The 22,334-nt window shown below is 42.7% G+C and overlaps 1 protein-coding gene and 1 pseudogene across 1 annotated transcript in view; one reads left to right on the top strand and one right to left on the bottom strand.

Annotated features, from left to right (window-relative positions):
* BCAS3 (BCAS3 microtubule associated cell migration factor) overlaps positions 1 to 22,334 on the top strand; it is a 766,782-nt gene that overhangs the window by 718,407 nt on the left and 26,041 nt on the right.
* LOC110212036 (WW domain-binding protein 11 pseudogene) lies at positions 1,182 to 2,995 on the bottom strand (annotated as a pseudogene).

Genomic DNA, 22,334 nt, shown 5'->3' with positions numbered 1-22,334 from the left:
GGCCCCAGGAATGACATCTTTAGATCAAAGGATATGAAGAGTTTAATGTCCAAAGAAACATTTCTGCACATTCATTCTTCTTTCTTTTCTCTCCAACCTCCCAAACCTGTTCATCCTCTGAGTTTAACAGAAGTAGACTATATTCCTTAGGATTTTTTTTTTTAATACTGGGAAGTGATGGGAATTGGCTAAATTGGGCTCCCTGAACTTACGTATCAGCTAGGGAAACAATGACAGCCTGATTGCCATCCTGGCCCCCATGGTACATAACAGAACTGGAGGTGGAGGCTGTGTCCTGACACAGGGCTCCACCCCGCTTTCTGGTCATGGCCCAGACAGAATCTTAACAGAAAACCTCAGCACAGCTTAAAATGAGACCAGCTGAGTTTGGGTGAAATTGTAACCAGATTGATGCTATGATTTGGGCATTTTTCACACTTGCTAATGAATCTCATACAGGGTCTTTTATAACTCACAAGCCTTGTCCTCTCCACAGGCAAGCCCAAGTTCATTTATCCACACAGTTTTGTTGCTGCTGGTGTTGTTTTTGGTAGACCATTTATTTCTTTCATGAGAGACATTCAGTTTTGTTTTGTTTTGTTTAATTTTTGTCACTGAGAAGTCATCTCAAAGCATAGGTATAGTTTCCTCCCTTAGTCATTCTGCTTCATAGGGGGAAATGAAGCTGTGATCCATTTTACTACAAGTAAACTGTTACAAAATATTTATAAGAAAGGTAAAAAAAAAACAACAACCACCAAAACCAGAAGTAAAGACACAAAAAATACTGGATGAAATGCATTGGTTTCTGACAAATATCTACTCCAGTGGCTTACCCAGCCCACTTAAGAAAAAGATTTCAAAAATGAAAGTATAGACACTAAAATCCTGTCTATCTCATGCCTCCAAAGGAAAAAAGGAAATGGTGGTGGTAGTGGAGATGTGACGGGACATTGCTATAGAAGCCTACCGGTCTACTCTGAATGAAACGTCTTTTATTTCTGTGCAGTGAATTCTGACCAAAGCTAAATAACATAAAGACAGTCCTTGCATTGAAGTTAGGAAATGCTCTGACAGAGTAAAAGTTAACTCCTCTGCCCTCAGGTCTGATACATAAGAAGAACTTCCTCCATGAACTGAGTTTTCTAATATGAATTTGTGAGATTAAAACCTCCCCCGGCATCATAGGTTGTCACAGTAGCCCCTCCATCTCTTTCATGAAGGCTGCATACACATCACCTTTGGTTTGTACTGAAACAGGAGTAGAGGGGCTGGATTTAGGGACTGCTTTGGCAAAGGGTATAGTGGAATCCTCTTCTGGCTTTCTTTGTTTTCTCGTTGAATCCTCAGTGCAGTGGGCACAAATCTGGTAATTTCTGCCTTGGGATTGGTGATTTGTGGCCTGGCATTAATGGTTGCTGTGGCTTTCTTCTCAATAGTGGCTGCACTGGTATCATCTGCTTTGGGTCTCTGGATCATATTGGGTGGGGCACTTAAAACCTCTGGATTCAGCAAGGGAACTGGTGGAAAAAGTCCAGGTGGAGCAGGTCCAAGAGGAGGCACCAAAGGTGGGCGCACCATACCAGGACGAGGTGGAGGGATACTTGGAGGTGCTGGGAGAGGCAGCCTTGGTGGTGGGCCTCATGGAAGAGGACCAGGAGGAAGACCAGGAGGCCTGCCTAAGCTGGGGTAAAGGCCCTCAAAGCCCTGGTATTCCAGGTGGTCTTAAGAATGGAAGAGCTCCTGGAGGTGGACCAGGAGGAAGGCCAGTGGTGGCCCAGGTGGTCTTAATGGTAGAGCTGTGATGGTCCAGGAGGGGGTAGTTCTGGCATGGAAGGTGCCTGTATTTGAGCAGGAGGAATAGACTGTGGAGGTGGTTGCTGTGATTGGGAAGCAGGAGATGCTGATGCCCCATCAGGAAGAGATTCTTCTTTGTGCTGCTGCTGTATTGTGTCCTCTGCCTCAGTCATCAGAATCCTCTTCCTCATCATCCTCTGAAAATTCCTCCACTTCTTGCCCCTCTTCAGGAATTTCCTGACCTGCCATTCTTAAGCATCATAGCTTGAAGAGGTACTAATTCCTTCATCTTTTTCTTCATCAGCAAATCAGTACACTTTGACCTGATTTTTGTCCCTCTTGTTCTCTCTCCTTCACTGTCAGCATCTGACCTGTCAGTGCTACTGTCCTCACTGCTGTCATCATGCTTGTCTTGATCCATGTCTTCAGGATAACCTTCATCTTTGCTGGCACTGGAAGCATCATCATCATGACCTCCATGAGCAACTCTGGACTGTATAAAATATCCTCCTCTGGAAGGCAAGGGGCAAGTTCTAAGGCAAAGTCCACTTTACAACATTTCTGCAGAACTTGAGGAGGAGGTGGTCCCTGAGGGTAGGCCAGGAGGTTTTCTGCCAGGAGGCAAATGAGGAATACCGAGTCCAGGAAGAGGAAGTATAGAAATTGCCCTGGTGGGATGTCCATAGGCAGAGGTTTTTTTGAGAATAGAGGGTGGCTATGCACCCCACAACGGGATGTCTTTGATCGAGATGTTAGAAGGAGCACGAGGCATGTCTGGCAATGGGATGCTTTCCACTTCAACACGCTGAGCATTCTTTACAGCCTCAAAGTATTGGCTGGTCTGGGCCTTCTTCTGTTCATATGCTACCTCTAACTTTTGAGGTTCTTTGTAGATACTTGGATTTTCCTCTTCATAGAGTTGGAGAGTGAATTCAAAAGTTTTGTGAAGTTTTTTTTCCTCCCACTTGTCTTTTAGCACCTTTTCATTTAGCTGTGGCTGCTGTACTGGATATATCATCCAATTTCTCCATGTCCCCAACAATCTGTTTGGAATCCTTCATCTTGAGTACTGCAGCTCATACATCCTTCATTGTTTCTCATTCCTTTTTAATTCCCTCTTCTGGACTTTTCTTGAGCCTGGTTGGGTGGGGTTCATGAACTTCCCACCCTTGGTAGATGATGTAGATCTCTGCCCCATTTTCACAAGTTCTTTGGTTTACTCAGTTAAGGGATGGGGGGGGGGACTTTTTCATTCAAAGCAATACACCAAAACTATTATCAGCAGAAGTCCAGGTGATTCTCAGACTTTTTCATCAGACTGTGTAACATCTACCTTTTGACTGGGATCAGTGGCAGGAGTCCTTTGCCTTTGCCTCTGGGGTAGGGGGTGGGGCCTTTTGAAGCTGAGCACTGCCCACCTTCCTGACATCATTTCTGTTTTCTCATCCACGAAGTTCTTACTGAGAGACTCTTGGGGGCTGAGGGCTAGGACAAAAAGCAGAGCCAAAGACAAGCCCCTGGGTTCTTTATTACCAGGGCAGCCTCTGGAATTCGCCCTGGCAGTTTTTATTTTGAAGGAAAGCATCCCCACCTCTTCTGCTGCACCTCCTGCTCTGTCAGCCTGCCTCCTACTCAGCCAAGCAGGCCTCTTGGTTGGAGTCACTGGGTGGAGCCTAGAAGCAGGAGGTGTGAAGATCTCTCATTTGTTTTAATGGAGTGTTAACTTCAGCCCCGGAACTGTTAACACTTAACACAGAGCCCCTGAACTCTGCAGAGAGGTGGAGGGTTGACAGCTGGGGGCTGTTTGAGGTTTGGACTCATTAAAGGGGAGGGGAGGTGGGAGAGAGAGAGAGAGAAAAGTGAAAGGCAACAGACCCACACTCCAGTTAAACATCAGTTTAATGAAGTCAGGTTACTAGCACTGATGTGTTCCTGGAGCGTGGGTGCTCGTGTCCACTTCCCCAGAGCCAGGATTTGAATCCCATCTTGGCTACTTACTTTACTCAAGTGACTTAGGAGAAATTACTTAAAGTCTCTGGGCCTCAGATGGGGTGATTGGCCTAGGTGACCTCTGAGGTTCTTTCCAGCTGTGATCTGATGATCCATGACTTCCTTTCATGCCTAGGCCTGAACCATTGACCAGTTGAGTGACTGGTTTTGGACTATTTAGACATAGAAGGCTGGCAGACTGTGGTTCTCAGGTACAAGTTTGAGCTTAAGTTTGAGCTTGAGTTTGAAGTCGACTCTATGCCCCACAATGTGTGATAGATTGGAGTGATACACTGAGTCATTGTCCCAGGAAAGCCATCTGGAAAGTCATCAAGGGCCATGGGCAAGGAGGGCCCTGAGCAAGGATCATAGGATCATAGCTCCAGAGCTGAAAGGAACTTTAGAGAACATGGAATCCAAACCTCTCATTTTACAGATAAGGAAACTGAAGCACAATGAAGTTAAGTGACTTGTCCAGGGTCACATAGCTAGTTAGGTGTCTGAAGTAGAATTTTAACCCAGTTCTTTCTGGCCAAAGTGTTTTGTCCGCTACGACATTTGGCCACTTAGTTAAATCCTTGACTATCACAGCTGTCTAAAAGGAGGAAGCTCTTCAAGAGTAAGAGGGAACCCTGGGGCTTTTCTAACTTCTGTAAACTATTAAAAGGATTTTCCTTAGTTCTCTTTTTAACCTCTCCTTTGCTAGGAGAACTTTAGTATCATCTGTATGGAGTAGAGGTCTCTAAGGCCAATGAGGAAAGTCAGTATCTTCTAGATAAACATATAGTTCATTATCTCAGCATTGACTGAGACAGAGAGCAAGTAAAGTTTCTGCCATGAATTAGGGCAGAGGTTCCCAAACTTATTTGTACTACTGCTCCCTTTTAAAAATAAATTGCTCAGCACCCCCTGAAAATCTACTTTCTTTAACCCTTTAACAGTTTTTTAAAAATTTGCATCATTTCAAAAAAATGTAAAATTTTTAAATGATGCATCTTAAATTTAATAATTTATTTTCATTTGTGGTTTTTTTTCCTGCATTGAAATTTTGATGATGCAATATTGCATCATGTAATCGTATATTATCATATTGTAAACAAGTCATTACATGCACATATTCCTGATGATGAATGCTGGACTTCCTGATAATGTGTGGAATGCCCAACACACTCACCTGCCAACACTTGCTTGTTAAGACCTGTTGGCAGACTTGACCACTGATCAATTATAACTTGCATTTTGTATGTTTATTTGGAAAATAATGCAATCACTATGACTTTAACTCTGTTACACAACAAATGAAACAGGTACAGAATGGTTTTTCAAAATTTTCTTCTCTTCTTTCTTTATGCTTCCACTGCCCCCTTATTTTTATTCAACACTTCCCAATTGTACTCCAGGCTACTAACTGCCCCCCTGGATCATTCTAGTGCCTCCCAGGGCGTGGTATCACCCCCTTTGGGAACCTTTAAATTAGGAGCAGAGGTGAGATGAGGACTTCCCATCTCCTCATCCTCTGAACCAGGCTGCAGCTCAGACAACCGTAAGCTCCTTACATCCAAACTTGATTTTAGGATTTGGGAGCCTCACCCTCCCTATGGAAAGAAGGGAGGACACAGAAGCCATTGGTCCTCCCATATCTTCCATGATAACAACGTGCTAGAGATTCATGCAGAAGGTGTGGACAATGAGTGTGGACTTGACCACAAGCCAGCCAGTTCTCTGGAACATTAGATGATACTTGAGTCTGAAGAAGAAGGGAAGCTCAGGTCTGAATTCAACACTCACCTTCTCAGAAAGCTTCAGTGATTGTTGTCCCTATGACAAAATGCAAACTTCTCCCTTTGACATTTAAAACTTTTCACAGTCTGGCTCCAACCTGTCTTTCCAGATATGTTTCACACAACTTCTCATGTATTCGTCGTTCCAACCCATCTATCCCTATTTGTTTTTCCCTGTCTCTGATATCCCATCTCCTGCTTCCCTGCCTTTGTACAAACTGTCCCCTGTGCCTGGAACACTGTCCCTTCTTGCCTTTTCCTCTTGGAACTCCTGACTCCTTTTGCCCTAATAATACCCCTCAATACTTTAGCTCTAGGGCCACTTCCCATGAGGCCTTCCTCCTCCCAGTTGTTAGTGCTACCATTATCCCTCCCCAACATTTCTTTGTATTTACTTCATACATATCTTGTACTTGTTTTTCTGTGTACACATTGTTTCCCACCCCCTTCCAGCAGATCATAAGCTCCTTGAGGGCATGCTTAGTGTTAATGATTGTATTCCCAGCACCTGGCATCTAGTTTGTGCTTAACAAATGCTTGTTGGATTGACTGTTATGTGGGAGAGCCACAGTCTGAGAAGAGCCCCTGTTCTAATCTTGATCTGCCCAACCCCATCCTCCTTATCATGGTATGGTTTGCAGGTCTGTAGTATGGCTTAATTTTCATTTGTAGTTTGTGACCATTCTCTTGTACCTTCTCCATTGGAAAGCAGTCCAGTTTCCTGGATGCAGCATCCAAACCTGCTATTAGATTTCCAACTTTCAGGGAGGCTGGATAAGGAGACAAGATGAGAATCTAGCCCTGGGTGCAAAGGATTACTCAGGACCTGATAGGAGCTGGCCCATTGCCCTTAGCAATATCAAAATAGAGAGGTGGGCAGCTGTCTCCAACTCCTCAGTGTGGCATGGATCCCTCCCCTAGTCACTAAGACTGGGGTGAAGGTGAAGTCCTAGCTGGTGAGCCCCACACAGCAGCCAAACCAGTCTGACCATGAGCCTCTCTTTTCCAAAGGCCTTTGCAGTCCCCACCTAAGGCCCAATGTCAGGCTCTGGCATCCAGAGCTGTCCAGGTCAGAGCTCCTTTGGGTCAAACCACAGAGGAAACAGGGAACCCTCTCAATGAGGAAGTAGAGATGCCACAAAAAGGAGAACGAAAGGTCAAAAATAATCCAAAAGGACAGGCACTGGATGTTTACATATACAGCGTATTGGGTTTGACATTGGAAATTCAGCCATGATAGATCTGATGACTTTAGAAACATCTCTGATTAATGAAAACAGAGTTCTCCTAGGCCCGAGGTTTCAGACTTCAGAATTATTTTTGGCTTGAGAACCTTAGGTTTTATTTGTCTGAGATCCATTTTTAAATAAGGATACAGGGTTGTTTTGTTTTCTCCCAAAATACTGGAGCATCCCTCTATAACACCAGGGATTGGCCAAATGAATTACTATCTTTTAGGCACCCTAGCAGGATGGACAAAGTGTTGATCTGGGAGGCAGGGAAGATGTGTTCAAAGCCTTCTTCAAACACCAAGTATGTGACCATGGGCAAGTCGTTTAACCTCTCTGAAGCCTCAGTTTCCTTATCTGTAAAATGGGGACAGTAATACATACTGCACCTGCCTTGATGGGTGGTAGTAGTAAGGCTTAAATGAGATAATCAGCATAAAGTGCTTTCATTTATTCATTCAGCAAATATTATTAAACACATCTGTTTGCCAGGTACTGTGCTAGGCTCTAAGGATTCAAAGATAATAGCAAAGCAATCCTTTCCCTCAAGGAGCATACATTTGGGAGGTGGGGTGGGGGAGTGGGCAGAGTACAACATACAAATAAACATAAAATATGTACAAACCAAACAAAGAGTAATTTGAGACCAGGACACCAGCAACTAGAGAGGATCAAGAAGGGCCATGTGTAGGAGGTGATGAAGAAAGCTACTGATGCTGAGATGCAGAGATGAGGAGAGAATGCATTCTTTTGTTGTTGTTTTTTTTGCAAGCTTTAAAGTGCTATAGGAACATCTGTTTTTGTTGTTATCTCATCATCATCTTTTTTGACAAGGTTTAGATGCAAATGGCCCAAGGACAGGTAGCTTTCCTGTTATTATTCCTTTAGATTCCATATTCTATGTACTTTTGCACAAGCAGATAAAATGAACACTTGTTGTAGTTGAATGAAAATATCAGGATATAAGCTTATTTTTGATTGGCTCACTAAAAGCATCCTCCTGTACGTTTTCCTACACAACTCCTATAACAGACCAGGCTAACAGGGATGATATGCACCCCATTCTGTTCCCATATGCTTTTGATCTCCTTGACCAGGTTTTTATACTTTGAAACGTTTTTATTCTGTACAGCTTGACAATTATAAATATTGGGATGAAGTCATATATTTAAAATATTTGTAGGCATTCATGTTACGTCCTGGTGATTGTGGGCACCAGTTTGTTCTGTTATAATGGTTCAGTTCCAATACAGTTAGTTTTTTGAGCAATATCTCCAGGATATTTTGAGGTCTCTACTTGAAGTAATTTGAGACCAGGACACCAAATAGAGGCAGCAAGGTGGCTCCATAGGGTACAGAGTGCTGGGCTCAAGGTCAGGAAGACTTGAATTCAAATCTAGCTCTCTGACCCCATGCAAGTCATTTAACTCTGTTTGCCTCAGTTTCCTCATCTGTAAAATAAGCTGGAGAAGGAAAAGGCAAACTACTATAGTATCTTTGCCAAGAAAACCCCAAATGAAGTCAAGAAGAGTTGGATATGACTAAAACAACTGAACAACTTAAATTATGGGGATTGGTTGTTAGCCTGTAAAAGATGGCATCCTCCTGATTTGTAACTCTAGCGACTATATTTTGCTAGATTTGTTGGGTGCTGAATTTTTTTTTTACCCTGAAATAATTTGTTAGTGTCTCCATTTCTTTGTGTAATCTACATTGATCATTAAGTCCAGGCTCCTTAAAGATAACCCATATGTAGTTTCTGGTAACAATGACCTCGTCCTAAAATGTCGTCATAGACCCCTTCTTTCCCACAAACAGATCTTTGTGACTCAGCCATTTGTTCAACATTCCTTTGTTGCTATACTGCTGGCAGAGTTCATGTGGAGGTTGCCCATGGATGTCTTGGGGGCCTTTTGATTCTACCCTTGCACTTAATTGTTTCGTAGACTCTATCTGGAAGGAAACCACTTTCAGTTACACTGGGCAAATATGTGACCATGAACCTATTGTCAGTTTTTCCTATTCCTCAGTGTAGTGATACCTACTTATTCTGAAAATATTTCAGTAGGTTATTGATATGTCTGTCATCTTCTTTAAGAATGTCTGTCAATCCCCTTCCCCATTTTTGTATTGGAACTGTTCATCTTTCTATAATTGTGTTAGATTGATGGACCTTATATTTTGTTAATATTGTGTGGGGTTTTGTTAAGGTACTTTCTAAATCTTTTATAGTCCATTTTACAATTCTGAAAGTATACCTTAAGACTGTTGTTGCATAGGTACTAGTTGCTGTAAACGTATTCTTACAATTCAGCTTTGATTTCAGAGTGCCAAAAAGTCTCTTAGCATATTCAGTCAAAACCTTCCTTATATCTTTATGTTCAGTGTATCTTATCTAGAAGAGACCAATATGTTTTTAGGTATCTCCATCTTCCTTTGGTTCAATGTGATTTCTGGACTCAAGCTCAAAGAGCTTCAGTCTCTTTCTTTCCCTGATATGTATTAAGAATTATTATTGTCACTTTCATTGTTATTGTTAGTATTTGTCTTATTATCATCCCTAGGGCTTTCCTCATTTCTAGTTGTTGAGTTTCAGTGGCCATCTCTATACTAAGATGTCATAGTATACTGGGCTTCTCTACTATACTTAAGTTGGCCATTCTTTGCCCATCATCAGTGGGAAAGATGTCAGAGCACCCAGAAGGGATTGTTTTCATTGCCTAGTATCTGGTAAGTGATGTTGCCAGGCCTGCTTTAGTGTGTAGGAAAGCCAAAATCACATCTACACTAGGCTTACTGATAGAGGGAAGAAAAGGGTCTCTAAGCCTCTAGGGTTGGAAATTCCATTGTCAGACCAATTTGGACAGACTGGTTCATAGAGGCACCTCAGCATCTGACCAGAGGTAGGGTCCCTTTGAGGTCTCCTATACTGAGACCTGCAGCATCCAGTGCTTGAATCCACAGGCAGACTGGTGGCTTGATGATGTCATGACGATGTAATGACAAGAACTTCCACTCACCATCCTCTCTCTCAGGATGGGCCCCCAGGGATCCTCACCCCAGTTAGCCAAGATAATTGAGGGCAGAAAAGAAATGGACGGGTCTGAGAAGCTGCTTTCCAAGGTGCGTGCTTTGTGAAATCTCTCCAGAGTGCCTCCCTGCCAATTTGTGAAATCTGTACAGAGGTGGAACTTCTGCTGCTGTTTTTCATGCACAAGTCAGTGCACATTCCAGATATGAATTAAGAAGAAATATGTCATTTGTACACAGGGGAGAATCAACATCGCGTGCAGCCAAGTATGGCCATGAGGGGAAAAGTCAAGCCTAGGTCAGGTAGCAGGAGGCTCTGATTACCTTTTGACTGAATCAAAACCAATCCCTGAAACATGCTGGGGAGAAAAATCCTCTGGGTCACCAAAGGGAGTTGCTAGAAAAATGTGGAAGATTCAAAAGACTTCCTAGGGCCCCCACCCCTTATGGCAGCTGTGATTCCCTCCCCCAGACTAGAGGGTCGGGGAAAGGGAGGGTACAGGATGAGCCTTCTCCAGGGCTTATTCCCACTGGGCCTCCCAGGCTTCCTGTCAGCCTCCTCAAGGAAAATGGAGTAGGGAGGCCCCCAGAATCAGCCCCAGAAAAGCTTGGCTATAGAAATTCAGAAATAAACACCAGGTAGCTCGATTGGGGAACCTGCACCCCAGCCTACCGTACCCGTTAGGACATCCCGACTCAGTAACATTCAGGACTCAGACTCAGGAACCGTGTCTTCTGACCCCAGGATTTCCCAGGCACTTCCTTTACTATTAGGGCTCACTACTCTAGAGGAATGATGGGTAGTCCTAGTATGACCTTCTGTCTTTAATTTAGGAAAGAAATACAATCTTACTTCTCTCCCATCCAGCTCCCTTCCTAGTACCTTAACTGATGGGGGCTTACTGCTGGAATGTTAGAGTTTTTCAGGAAGTACTATTTGGAGGCCATGTGGCATACAGGGTGGCTCTTCAAGGAACTCTTAATACCCATTAGTATTATTAATTACATGGGAATCATCTGTGCCTGTTAGGAAACTTCAAAATGAATTATTCATTGTTCTTAATGTTGCATACAAGTAAACTGAGATCCAGAGTACTTCCAGGACGTGCCCCCAAGGTCACAAAGCAAAGTCAAGAGTAGAAATGAAGTTAGAACCCAGGTCATCTGTTTTACAATCCAGTGTTTCAGCCCATGAAGGCTGTAATCTAAATGTATCACATTAAAGCCATAAAGGCTGCTTTGAAGCCACCATGAATCCTTACTGGCTGAACTCTCATTGGGCTGCATTCCTTGGCTTGGGATTGTCCAACATGTTCACCACATGTATCCATTCAATCAAAGACCTATGCATGGCCCATTGGTGCTCCCTGCCTTACTCTACGTGCTTCTATGATTCCATGATCCTGCTAACGCTGCACCCTCAACCCACAGCAATCAGGCACTAACTCCATCAGGCCCCATTTGTCTGGCCACTGCCAGCTCTAGCAATTGGTCAGATGGATACAGGGGCAAATAGGACGAATGTGCCAGCACAAGGCTGGCCAATACCCAGGGTGTAACAAGGCTGGCCAATACCCAGGGTGTACCTGAGGGAGTAATCTCCCTAAGCCCTGCCTAAAGGGATTGGGAAAGAAGTGGGACAAGCCCTATTGCCAGCCCTGTCCTCCCACACCCAATTAGTTTCTGTTTAGCGGGAAACCCAGAAATTTGTGTCCATTTGTTGCTTGTATCCTGACGTACAGTTGGCCAACAGCACTTTTCCTATGGCCAAAGTAAATCAGTTAGCTTCTCTTCCTCAATCAAACCCCAACACCGTTGTGTCTCTGTGGTCCCAAAAGCCAGCCTTAAGGTTGAGGAAGGCCAGTTCGCTGGGGAGGTAAGGAGGTTTTTTATATGCAGAGGTTCTGGTTTGAATGCAGAGCTCTCTGCCAGGGCCAGAATAATCGGTGGTGGCCTAAATTGCTTTGTTATTATCATTAGCTCCAGGGGCACTCCTGGACTTTGAAAAGAAGATGCTTTCATATCAGGTACTGCTCTTGGGCCCTGGCCTTCTTAGCTGTGAGAGATATGAACAAGGCCCAAATCCTTCCCCAGAGTCTGAGAAAGGTAGAGAGGTAGCTGTTTCATCAGATCTTATAAAGACCAGGGGTTGCTATCAGACTAAAGAACCTCTGTTTCTGTCTCTGTCTCTCTCTCTTTCTCTCTCATACACACACACACAGACACATACACACACACACACACACAAAACACATATTTCCTTGTCCCCACTGATAGTAGCATACAAAAGACAGAGAATCCTTTCCCCAGCACGGTGGCCAGTTCACCGGATGTCATAGTTGTAATGCAAAGATGAAACTTAATAACCTGGTCTATTCCTCCTAGGAGACCCAGAAAGCCCAACTCAGAATATTGAGCAATGGCCCATCTTGAAGATTTGGAGGCATATCCTGGCTTCGTCTCAGATTCCCTATGTAGCCCTAGACAGATAATTTGGTCATCCCCAGTCCCCAAGGTGACATTGGCTTTCTGCCCCTTCTGACTTCATGTCATCACCTTGTCTCTCCTTCTCATTTAGGCCACACTGCCTATCTGGTCTCTTTGCTCTCACATACCTATCTCTGGTCTTCACGAAGAGGGTATTCTCTTAGAAAATTAAGCTAAGCCTTCTGGGCCAGCTACACTGATACATCTCTTAAGTGCTGAGCACTTACATGCAGAGCACTGTGCTAGGCACAAATACAAGTAGGATACAGTACTGCCCTCACCAAGATGAGGAAATAAGACATAGATCTCAAAACATAACTAACATTACACATCTATATATGTTGTGTCAGATCAGTGGACTTAGTATTCCCCATAGACTCAAAGGGCTAAAAAATCTTTGTGAAGGAAGTAGGATTAGACCTGGGTTTTGGAGAATAGGTAGAAGTTGGGATAGGCAGAGAGGTAGAGGAAAGGAAGGAGGAAGAAGAGGGCTTCCAAGGAGCTATATTTTATAGACAGTCCTTGGGCAAGAGGGAGCTGTCTTCCCCAAACCTACCCCTTCTTCCTTAGAAGCACGCAAGAACTGGAGATGATGGAGTTTTTCTGTCCTAGTCAAACAATAGCTGTCACTGCTTGAAATGTATTACCATAGAAGTATATGACTGTGAGTACAGAGGGGAAAGGGAAGACTTGATAGAAATGCATACAACTTTCCAATAAATACATTTCTACAGCTAAGTTTTGCTAGATAATTTTCCCATCACAACCTTGTGAAGTGGGCAATGTATGTATGTTATTCCCATTTTATAGATGTGGAAGCCTAGGCTCAGAGAAAGCAATTTGTCCAATGGACAATTTCACATCTGAGAAGTAGGAGCTGGGTCTTCTGACTCCAAAATAACCAGTTCTGCTATGCCAAAGCTGCCTTTCCAAGGAACTGAAGTTTACTTTAACTCCACTCCCATCCTAAGCTTTTCTGGATTCTAATCGGTATCATTTTCATTGCCAGCCTTATGTTTGCTCTGCCCACCTTGCTACCACTGGGGGACATTTGTCAGCTCTGAAGTCCTAAGACTCCTCCTTTGCTCAATGGCTCTCTTGCTACTGGTGCTGGTATTGGAATGTGCAGAACAGACTATATCCTCACCCTTTGCCAGGGCATATAGGCAGGCATCCTTCAGCAGGACATCAAAAAACACTGACTTAATCATCATTTCTGTGATTTCTCTTAAGAGCCAAGTTAGTTAGGGGCAGCTAGGTGACACAGTGGATAGAGCACTGGTTCTGGAGTCAGAAGGAGCTGAGTTCAAATCCGGCCTCAGACACTTGATCACTTGATACTTACTAACTATGTGACTCTGGGCAAGTCACTTAACCCCAACTGCCTCACGAAAAAAAGAAAAAAAAGAGCCAAGTTAGTTGAATATTCTCTTCTCACTCCTTACCACCCCTCACCCAGAGCAGGGCTGACAGTAAAGGAGAAGAGATCATAGATAGGATCATAGGTTTACAGCTGGAAGGGACCTCAAAGGCCCTTAAGTCCAACAGTCACATTTTGCAGATGAGAAAAATGAGGCACAGAGTGATTGAGTGATCTGCCCAGGATCACCTGGCTAGTCAGGTCCTTCTGACTCCATATTTAGTGCTATAACCACCCTAGCCATGTGCTTCTTTCATTCTTTCCCTTGTGCCCCACATTCCAGGTTGTTATTTAGTCATTTTTCAGTTGTACCTGACTCTTTGTGACCCCTTTTGAGGTTTTCTTGGCAAAGATACTGAAGTGGTTTGCCATTTCCTTCTCTAGCTAGCTTTGCAGATGAGGAAACTGAGGCAAAGAGGGTTAAGTGACTTGCTCAGGATCATACAGCTAGTAAATATCTAAAGCCAGATTTGAATTCAGGAAGATGAGTCTTCCTTACTCCACACTCGGTACTCATTCTTCCTAAACTGTTGGACTCCATTGTCTAGGGACTAGAAAAGAGATAAGAATGACAAATCTTCTGGAAATGGGCTGGAGAAAACAGATGTAATTTCTCCAAATGGTAGAGCTCTAATGTGTATTGTCCCAGATTAAGGGTGGCTTCACTGAGACAGCAACACCATAAAGCCATTCCTAAAAGACTCATTGTGGCATAATGAAAAGAATACAAGATTGTATCCCAGCTTCCTCACTCAGGCTAGAATGGTGGGTGGCATCTCCTAAAAGTAAACTAAATAAAGATGATCATGGTCAAGTGCTATTCTTGGGTACAAAACAACCCATTTCACACATTCAAAATGGAGGAAATGTAGATAGACACCAGTTCATGTGAAAAGGTTTTGGGGGCAGGAATGGGAAGGGTTGATGACCATGAGCACAATATGAATCAGGATTATAATGTGACAACCAGAGGAAGTCATACAGTCTTAGACTGAATTAAAAAAGGATATAATTAATATCCAGAACACGAGAGGTTATAGGTCTTCTGTGTTCTGCCCTGCTCTGATCGCATCCAGAGTATTGTATGTAGTTCTTTCTGAGGAAAGAATCTTTTTTTTAAATAGTATTTTATTTTTTCCCCCAACACATGTAAAGACAACTTTTAGCATTCATTAAAAAAAAAAATTCTCCTTCCCTCCCTTCCATGAGGTAGTAAGCAATTTGTTATAGATTATACATGTTGTGTAAGAAACAGACCAAAAGAAAAAAACACATAAAAAAATAAAGAAAGCAAAAAATAGTATGCTTAAATCTGCATTCAGACTCCCATCAGTTCTTTCCCTGAAGGTGGATAGCATTTTTCATCTTGGGTCCTTTGGGAGTCTTGGATCATTGTGTTGCTGAGATTAGCTAAGTCATTCACAAGTTGTTCATCGTACAATGTTGCTGTTACTGTGTGCAATGTTCTCCTGGTTCTGCTCACTTCATTTTGCATCATTTCATGTAAGTCTTTCCAGGTTTTTCTGAAATCATCCTGCTCATCATTTCTTATAGTACAATAGTATTCCATCACAATCATATATCATAACTTGTTCAGCCATTCCCCAATTGATAGGCAGCCCCTCAATTTCCAATTCTTTGCCACCACAAAAAAGAGCTGCTATAAATATTTTTGTAAAAATAGGTCCTCCCCCCCCTTTTTTTTTTAATATGAGGAAAGAATCTAAGCCATGATTACTGTTGTTATTCTAGGTGGCAAAGTGGATAGAGCTACTGGGCCCTCAGTGAGGAAGACCTTGAGTTCAGATCCAGCCTCAGACACTTACTAGCTTTGTGATCTTAGACAAGCTCCTTAACTTCTGTCTACCTCAGGTTTCTTATCTATAATGAGATAATAGCCCATGCTTCAGAGAGTTGTTGTGAAGCTCAAATGAGATAACATGTAGAGTGCAAACCTTAAAGCACTACATAAAGGTATAATAACAATAACTATTGTTAGCAGCAGTAGCATCCGTATTGCTTTTACTGGTCAAGCAGCCCATGTGAGGACCAATATAGAAGTCACAGTGCAGGGACTTGATAGCTTCCCACCTGCTCAGGACCTGAGAACTAAATATCCTCAATCATTTGCTCAGCCACATTTCCAAGATTCTACAGAATGTTGCATTTAGAAACCATATCCACTTCAACTAAATTTGTAGGAAATATCTGCTGTCTGGAATGTTAGAAGTGGAGGGTTGAGCATCTAATCCACTGCCTTCAGAGAAGGAAGCATCCTGCCCATCATGAGAGTGGAAAGATCTTGGGAGCAGATATCAGAACACTTGAGCTGAAGTGCTGGCTCAGCTGCTTGTTATTATTTCTATATTTACTTACTCTTCTTTCTCTAGTGTTAAAAGACTCTCAATGCACATTTCCTCACAACAGTCCTAAGAGGTAGGTAATGCAAGTATTATTATATTTTTAATAGATGAGTGAAACTGATGAGGCTCAGAAAGGTGAAATACTTGCCCAGGGTCACACAACTATTAAGTGTCAGAGCTAGGATCCAAATGTAGGTCTCTTGAATAAAGTACATTGTGCTTTAAAGCTTGCAAGCAAATAAGAAATGATGAACAGGCTGACTTCAGAAGAACCTGGAAAGACTTATATGGTCTGATGCTGAGTGAAGTGAGCAGAACCAAGAGGACTTTGTACACAATAACAGCCACGTTATGCGATGACTAATATTGTTAAACTGAACCCTTCTCAGCATTACAAGTATCTGAGACATCTCCAGAGGCCTAGGGAAGGAAAATGCTGTCCACATCCAAAGAAAGAACTATGGAAGTCAAATCGCTATCACTTATTTTTACCTTCTGTTGAGTTTTGTTTCATCTTTCTGATGGTTCCTCCTATTGGTTTTAATTTTTACTTACAACTTCACTAATGTGAAAATATGTTTAATAGGAATGTAAATGTAAAGCCTATATCAGATTGTGCACCATCTTGGGGAGGGTGGGGGGGAGGAAGGGGGAGAAAAATTTTTAACTCAAAAGCATATGGAAGTGATTGTTGATAAATCAACATAAATTAATAAAATTTAAAAAAAATAAATAAAACTTGCAAGCAAGAGCAGGCCAACTGCCCCCGGTTCATGCCACTTTTCTTGTTGTCTTGCCCCCTTTGATGCCAACAGAGTCCTCTAGTCTTAAACCCCTCCCTTGGACTCTGGACTCCATCTCACCTCCTGGCTCTAGTGGCTTTCCTGACCCTGCAAGACTCCTTTCTTGTGTCATACTGACCATGCTGATCCCCTACCTGCTCGATCATTTACAGATATTCATTGATGACCTACTCCGTGTAAGGCTGCACCTGCCCTACTGTTCACCTGCCCTATTGCAGACTCCTGGAGCCGCCAGATTCCTGACATTCATTCCAGGCCCATTCTTTGTCTTTCTACCCAACTTTCCAGTCCCCCTTTGGTGTCTGACCCTAACGGATACAGGTGTCCTTTGCCCCAGCACCCTTCCAACTCTCCTGGACTTGGCTCCTTATCATCAGCAATGACTTCTAGCTACTAACTGTCTTCCAACTGCCTCCTTTTAATCTCTTCCCCAATGTAAATCCTGGTTTTATGGCACTGGGCAAGGTATATTACCTCTGAGCCTCAGTTTCCATATCTGTGAAATTGGAATAATAGCACTTGTGCTACCTGCTTTGCAAGCTAGTTTGAAGAAAGCATTTTTTTTAAAACTTAAAGTATCATATAAAGGGGAGCTATGATTATGTCTGATTTGCAGGGATCCTAGATATTAGTTGGTTTTATAGTTAAGAAGGGTCTTTATGAAATTAGTACAAAGTGGGGACAGCTAGGTGGCACAGTGGATAGAGCACTGGCCCTGAAGTGAGGAGGACCTGAGTTCAAATCTGTCCTCAGACCAAACACTTGATACTTACTAGCTGTGTGACCCTGGGCAAGTCACTTAACCCCTGTTGCCTAAAAATAAAAAATAAAAAAAAAAGAAATTAGTACAAAGTGTATTCATTTGTGGCACAGTGGCAAGAGCACTGGATTTGATGTCAGGAAAACTTGCATTCAAATCCCACCTCTGCCACTTACTGCCTGTATGACTTTGGGCAAGTCACTTAACCTCTCTGGGCCTCAGTTTCCCTTTTGTAAAATGAAAGGGTTTGACTTGAGGAACTCTTAAGGTCCCTTCAAGCTCTAAATCTATGCTCCCATGATCTTGTGAACCTCTCTGAGTTCCAGTGCCCTCATCCATAAAATAATAATAATAATAATAATAATAATAATACCAATAGTATGCACTGGGCCTGGAGTCCAGAAGACCTGAGTTCAAATCCAACCTCAGAGACTTATTGACTGTGTGACCTTGGACAGATCATTTAACCTTTGCTTACCTCAGTTTCCTCATCTATAAAAATAGAGGTAATAGTAGAACACACTTCAGAGGCTTGTTGTGAAGATCCAATGGTGATGATATTTATAAAGTGCTATATAAATCTCATTCCCTTCCCTTTCCGCTACCTAGGTCACAGGTCTTATTGTGAAGCTCAAATGAGATCTTGTCTATAAAGTGCTTTCCAAACTTGAAAGTGCTATACTTTATAAATTTACAAATAGCAGTTGTTATTTGTATTCAGTGGGGGCCCTGAGTCTCCAGTGAGGTCTCTGGCCAGCATAATCTATCATCTTTTGGTAGCAAGTCTTGCACGTAGGAGTTGCTATGTACTGCAGTAGCCATGCAGATACTCCTCAGCCTTTTGCCCAAGTAAAACACACTGAGAGTTGCCTGGAGGGAGCTGACTCTGTGGCTCCTGGGGCTGCAGCCACCATGAGCTCATCCTCAGAGGAGTGCATCGGGAAGGGGGGCTTCCTGTTTTCCACCAGGATTGCTTCTCTCCCTGGAAAACAAGAATGCATGGGTGTCATAGGGGAAATTTTCAGGCCAAAGAGACAAAGCAACTGTTAATGGCCTTTCTAAGTCTGGAATGATACTTCGGAAGGGCATTAACCAATTCTACCCTCTTCCCCCTTCCCTATATGGGGTTGTATTGGGTTTTTTATTATTATTATTATTATTATTAACTCAAATATACAAACACGAACACTTCCAGATACAAAGAAAAGGAAGACTGTATGTGAAATGTGAACTTCTTAGGAAGTTTGGTTTTTTAAATCTCTATTAAATTTAGCATAGTAGTAACAAAATTGTCCCCACTGTATCCCCTGCTGAATTTTCCTCTGTTCTCTTTGGTGCATTTTTTAAGTGTTTCATTGCCTCTCTTTTTTTTTCTTTTTTGCCTCGCTATCACTACCCAACGACTCCCCTTTCTCCTCCCATTGAGCCCTTTCCTGTAACAAATAAGTGTAGTCAAGCAAAATAAATCAACTGACAAGTCTGGAAATATATGTCTCATTCTGTACCTCTAAAACAATCCCTCTTGCCAAGAGGTGGGAAGCTTCATCCTTCTGGCATCATGACTGGTCATTGCACTGATAAAGTTTATTTAAAGCTGTTTTTCTTTACATTATTGACTCATTATATAAATTGTTTTCCTGTCTCTGCTTACTTCACTCTGCAAATGTAATACAAATCCTCCCAGGTTTCTCTGAATCCATCCCTTCTTAGGATGCAATAATATTCTGTTGCACTCATTTCCTATAATTTGTTTGGCCACTCCCTGATTAATGGGTATCCATTTTATTCCAGCTCTTTGCTGTGACAAAAAGAGCTGCTATAAACATTTTTGTGCATATGGGTCCTTTCCTCTTGTCTTTGACCTCTGTGGGTGTATATAGTTAGTACTGTTATCACTAGTTCAAAGGGAATGCACTGGTTAGTGACTTTGGGAATGTAGTCCCAAATTATTTTCCAGAATGGTTAAACCAATTGACACCTCCACCAATAGTGCCTGTCTTCCCACAAACCCTCCAGCAATTGCCATTTTCTTGTCATCTTTGCTAATTTTTCAGATATGGAGTAGAAACTTGGAGGCATTTTAATTTTCATTTCTCCTAATTTATTTGGAGCATTTTTATAGGGTTAATAGCTTAAATTTGGTCCTTTGAAAATTATCTTTTCATATGCTTTGATCATTTAGCTATCAAGGAATTGCTCTAGGCAATCAACAAACATTTTTGTTTTTATATATATCCATACTATATTCTTATATATTGTATAAATGTCTTATGTGTCTTTGATATAAGATATTTATCAGAGAAATTTATTCCAAGAATTTTTTTCCCCACAGTTAACTGTTTCTCTTTGAATTTAATTACATCTCACTTTTTTGTTTTGTTTTTTTGGGGTTGTTTTGGTGAGGCAATTGGGGTTAAGTGACTTGCCCAGGGTCACACAGCTAATAAGTGTTATATGTCTGAGGCCTAATTTGAACTCAGGTCCTCCTGACTTCAGGGCTGGTGCTCCATCCTCTGCACCACCTAATTGCCCTACTACATCTCACTTTTAAAGAAGCTTTCCACTTTTATGTAATAGATTACTTCTGTTACATATTACACATTATCTTTTATGTTAATCTCTATTCCTTTTTGATCAGGAACTCTTCACTTATACATAGTTATTAAAAAGTATGTCCTCCCCTAATTTGTGATATGACCTTTTATATTTAGGTCATATATCATTTGAAACTTACTGTGGTATATAGTATGAAGTGTTAGTCTAAATCTAATTTCTGCCAGACAGAATTCTCACTCTATCATTCTCAAAGCATGTCCACGTAACATTAATTTAGAGAATTCTTATGACAGCCTTGTGAGATGACCAGAACAGTATTATTATCCTCATTTTACAAATGAGGAGACTAAGACCCGCAGAATTTACAAATGACAGAGCAAGGCCTCATCAGTGTTTTTTGTACTTTATTACACTGACTTTCTAGAAGGAAAGAACCTCCCCAAAGGAACCACATTTAACACACATATCCCTTCTCTTCCTCCACCCACCATGTTTCCTTAGGAACTATAGAGAAATGGGGCCATTTTATCCCCACTTCACAAATGGAGAAAGAGAAAGATGAAGTTACTCATCCAAAGTTACATAAGTAAATAGCAAGACCAAGAATTGAACCTATGTCCTTGAACTTTTGGAGCCTTGGAATTTGACTCCAGGGAAGGTAGTTACGTGTCTGCTTTTCTGTCTGTGCTGCAACACACACATACACAAGAGGCAGCCGATGGCATGCTGAGATACCATGATCTGTGTCACCCGAGGGGTGCACAATTTAGCCTAAAGAAAGAACACCCAATATGCAGTTGGCACTCAAGTGTACAACAAAGTGTCCCTTTGGACAAGAAGGGAAATGGAAAGGAGGAGAGCCCCTTCGTATCCTTTCATACCCCAGCCACCACTAGACGGGCTGATTCTCAAGCCACTGGCTCCCAGGAAAGGCCTTGGGTGTTCATTTCAGAGGGGCCTCCCCTCATGTGCTCCATTTGTCCCTTCAGTGCCAGGAATCTGCCCCAATGTTAGACAAGAGATAAATCAAAGGGGTGCCTTTGCTGATGAAATTCAGGAGCTCACAGTGACCCTTGCTGCTGGTATAAATCCTGGCAGGCCGAGCAGCCAGGGGCCTTTGTCCCAGCCACCAAAGTTCAGGATTATCTGGCCCTCTTTGCTGATGTATGGAGCCGCTGGCTGCCCAGAGTGTTTACTAACGGTTATCACCTCAGTACTTTGGCCGTTATCAGAGTCAGGGCCGCCTGCCGGGGGCTCTGGCTCGCACCCTCTCTATTACCACCTGTCATTGGCAGAGGGTGTGTATTGAAGCTGCACAGCCCCCTGGGCTGAAGGGAGATAGTTTCTGAAGGCTGATCAAAGGAGAGAAGCGAGGAGCTGATACAGAGGACGTGTCTCGTGTACTTTTAACTTTGGGAAACATTGGCATTTGCTGCCTTTTTTTTTTTTAACCTTCCTTGGGCTGGCAGGAACCAGGCCCAGTCAATGCAGTGGATCTGGTTACCTAATGGCCGGGGACATGGTATGTGCTTAAAGCAACAGAGCATGACCGTAATCTCATTCCAAAGGGGAATGGTTTGAAATAAGCCTTCACAGAAGACTTGCTGTATAATAAAGTTGAAATAATTTTAATTTGTACTTTGAAGTGTTCAGCAGAACACCATGTACTCTCTGGAACTGGGGAACAGCTTCACATGAAGCAGTGATGCTGAGGGGCCCCGCTGGAGGTGCTATCACAATACCATCTCCATCTCTGGTGTCTCCAGCAGGGTGTCAACAGTAGTGTGCATAGGTGTATGAAGCTGCCAGGAGCTGGCCCCCTGATCACACATTCCTGAGAGGGTTGGAGGCAGCCAGGAGATGTGGAAAGTACTTTGGCCTGGCAGTCAGAAGACCTGGGTCTTACTCCCAGTGTGACACTGAGCAAGTTAGAGCCCCCATTTGGGGCCTCAATTTTCCTGTCTCCTAAATGAAGAAGTAGGATTAGATGATGCCAAAGGCCATTTCCGTCTCCAATGCTGTCTGGATGTATGACCGCCATCTTGTGATGTATAACACATGATGTGATGGATGGTTGGCCAGTCTTGACATCAGGAAAACCTGAGCTGAAGTCCTGTGT

The sequence above is a fragment of the Phascolarctos cinereus genome, unplaced genomic scaffold, assembly GCF_003287225.1.
Source record: "Phascolarctos cinereus isolate Bilbo 61053 unplaced genomic scaffold, phaCin_HiC Scaffold_5;HRSCAF=322, whole genome shotgun sequence".
In the NCBI taxonomy this organism is placed as follows: domain Eukaryota; kingdom Metazoa; phylum Chordata; class Mammalia; order Diprotodontia; family Phascolarctidae; genus Phascolarctos; species Phascolarctos cinereus.
Note: the sequence above shows the minus strand (reverse complement) of the source record. Positions and strands in the feature narration are given on the sequence as shown.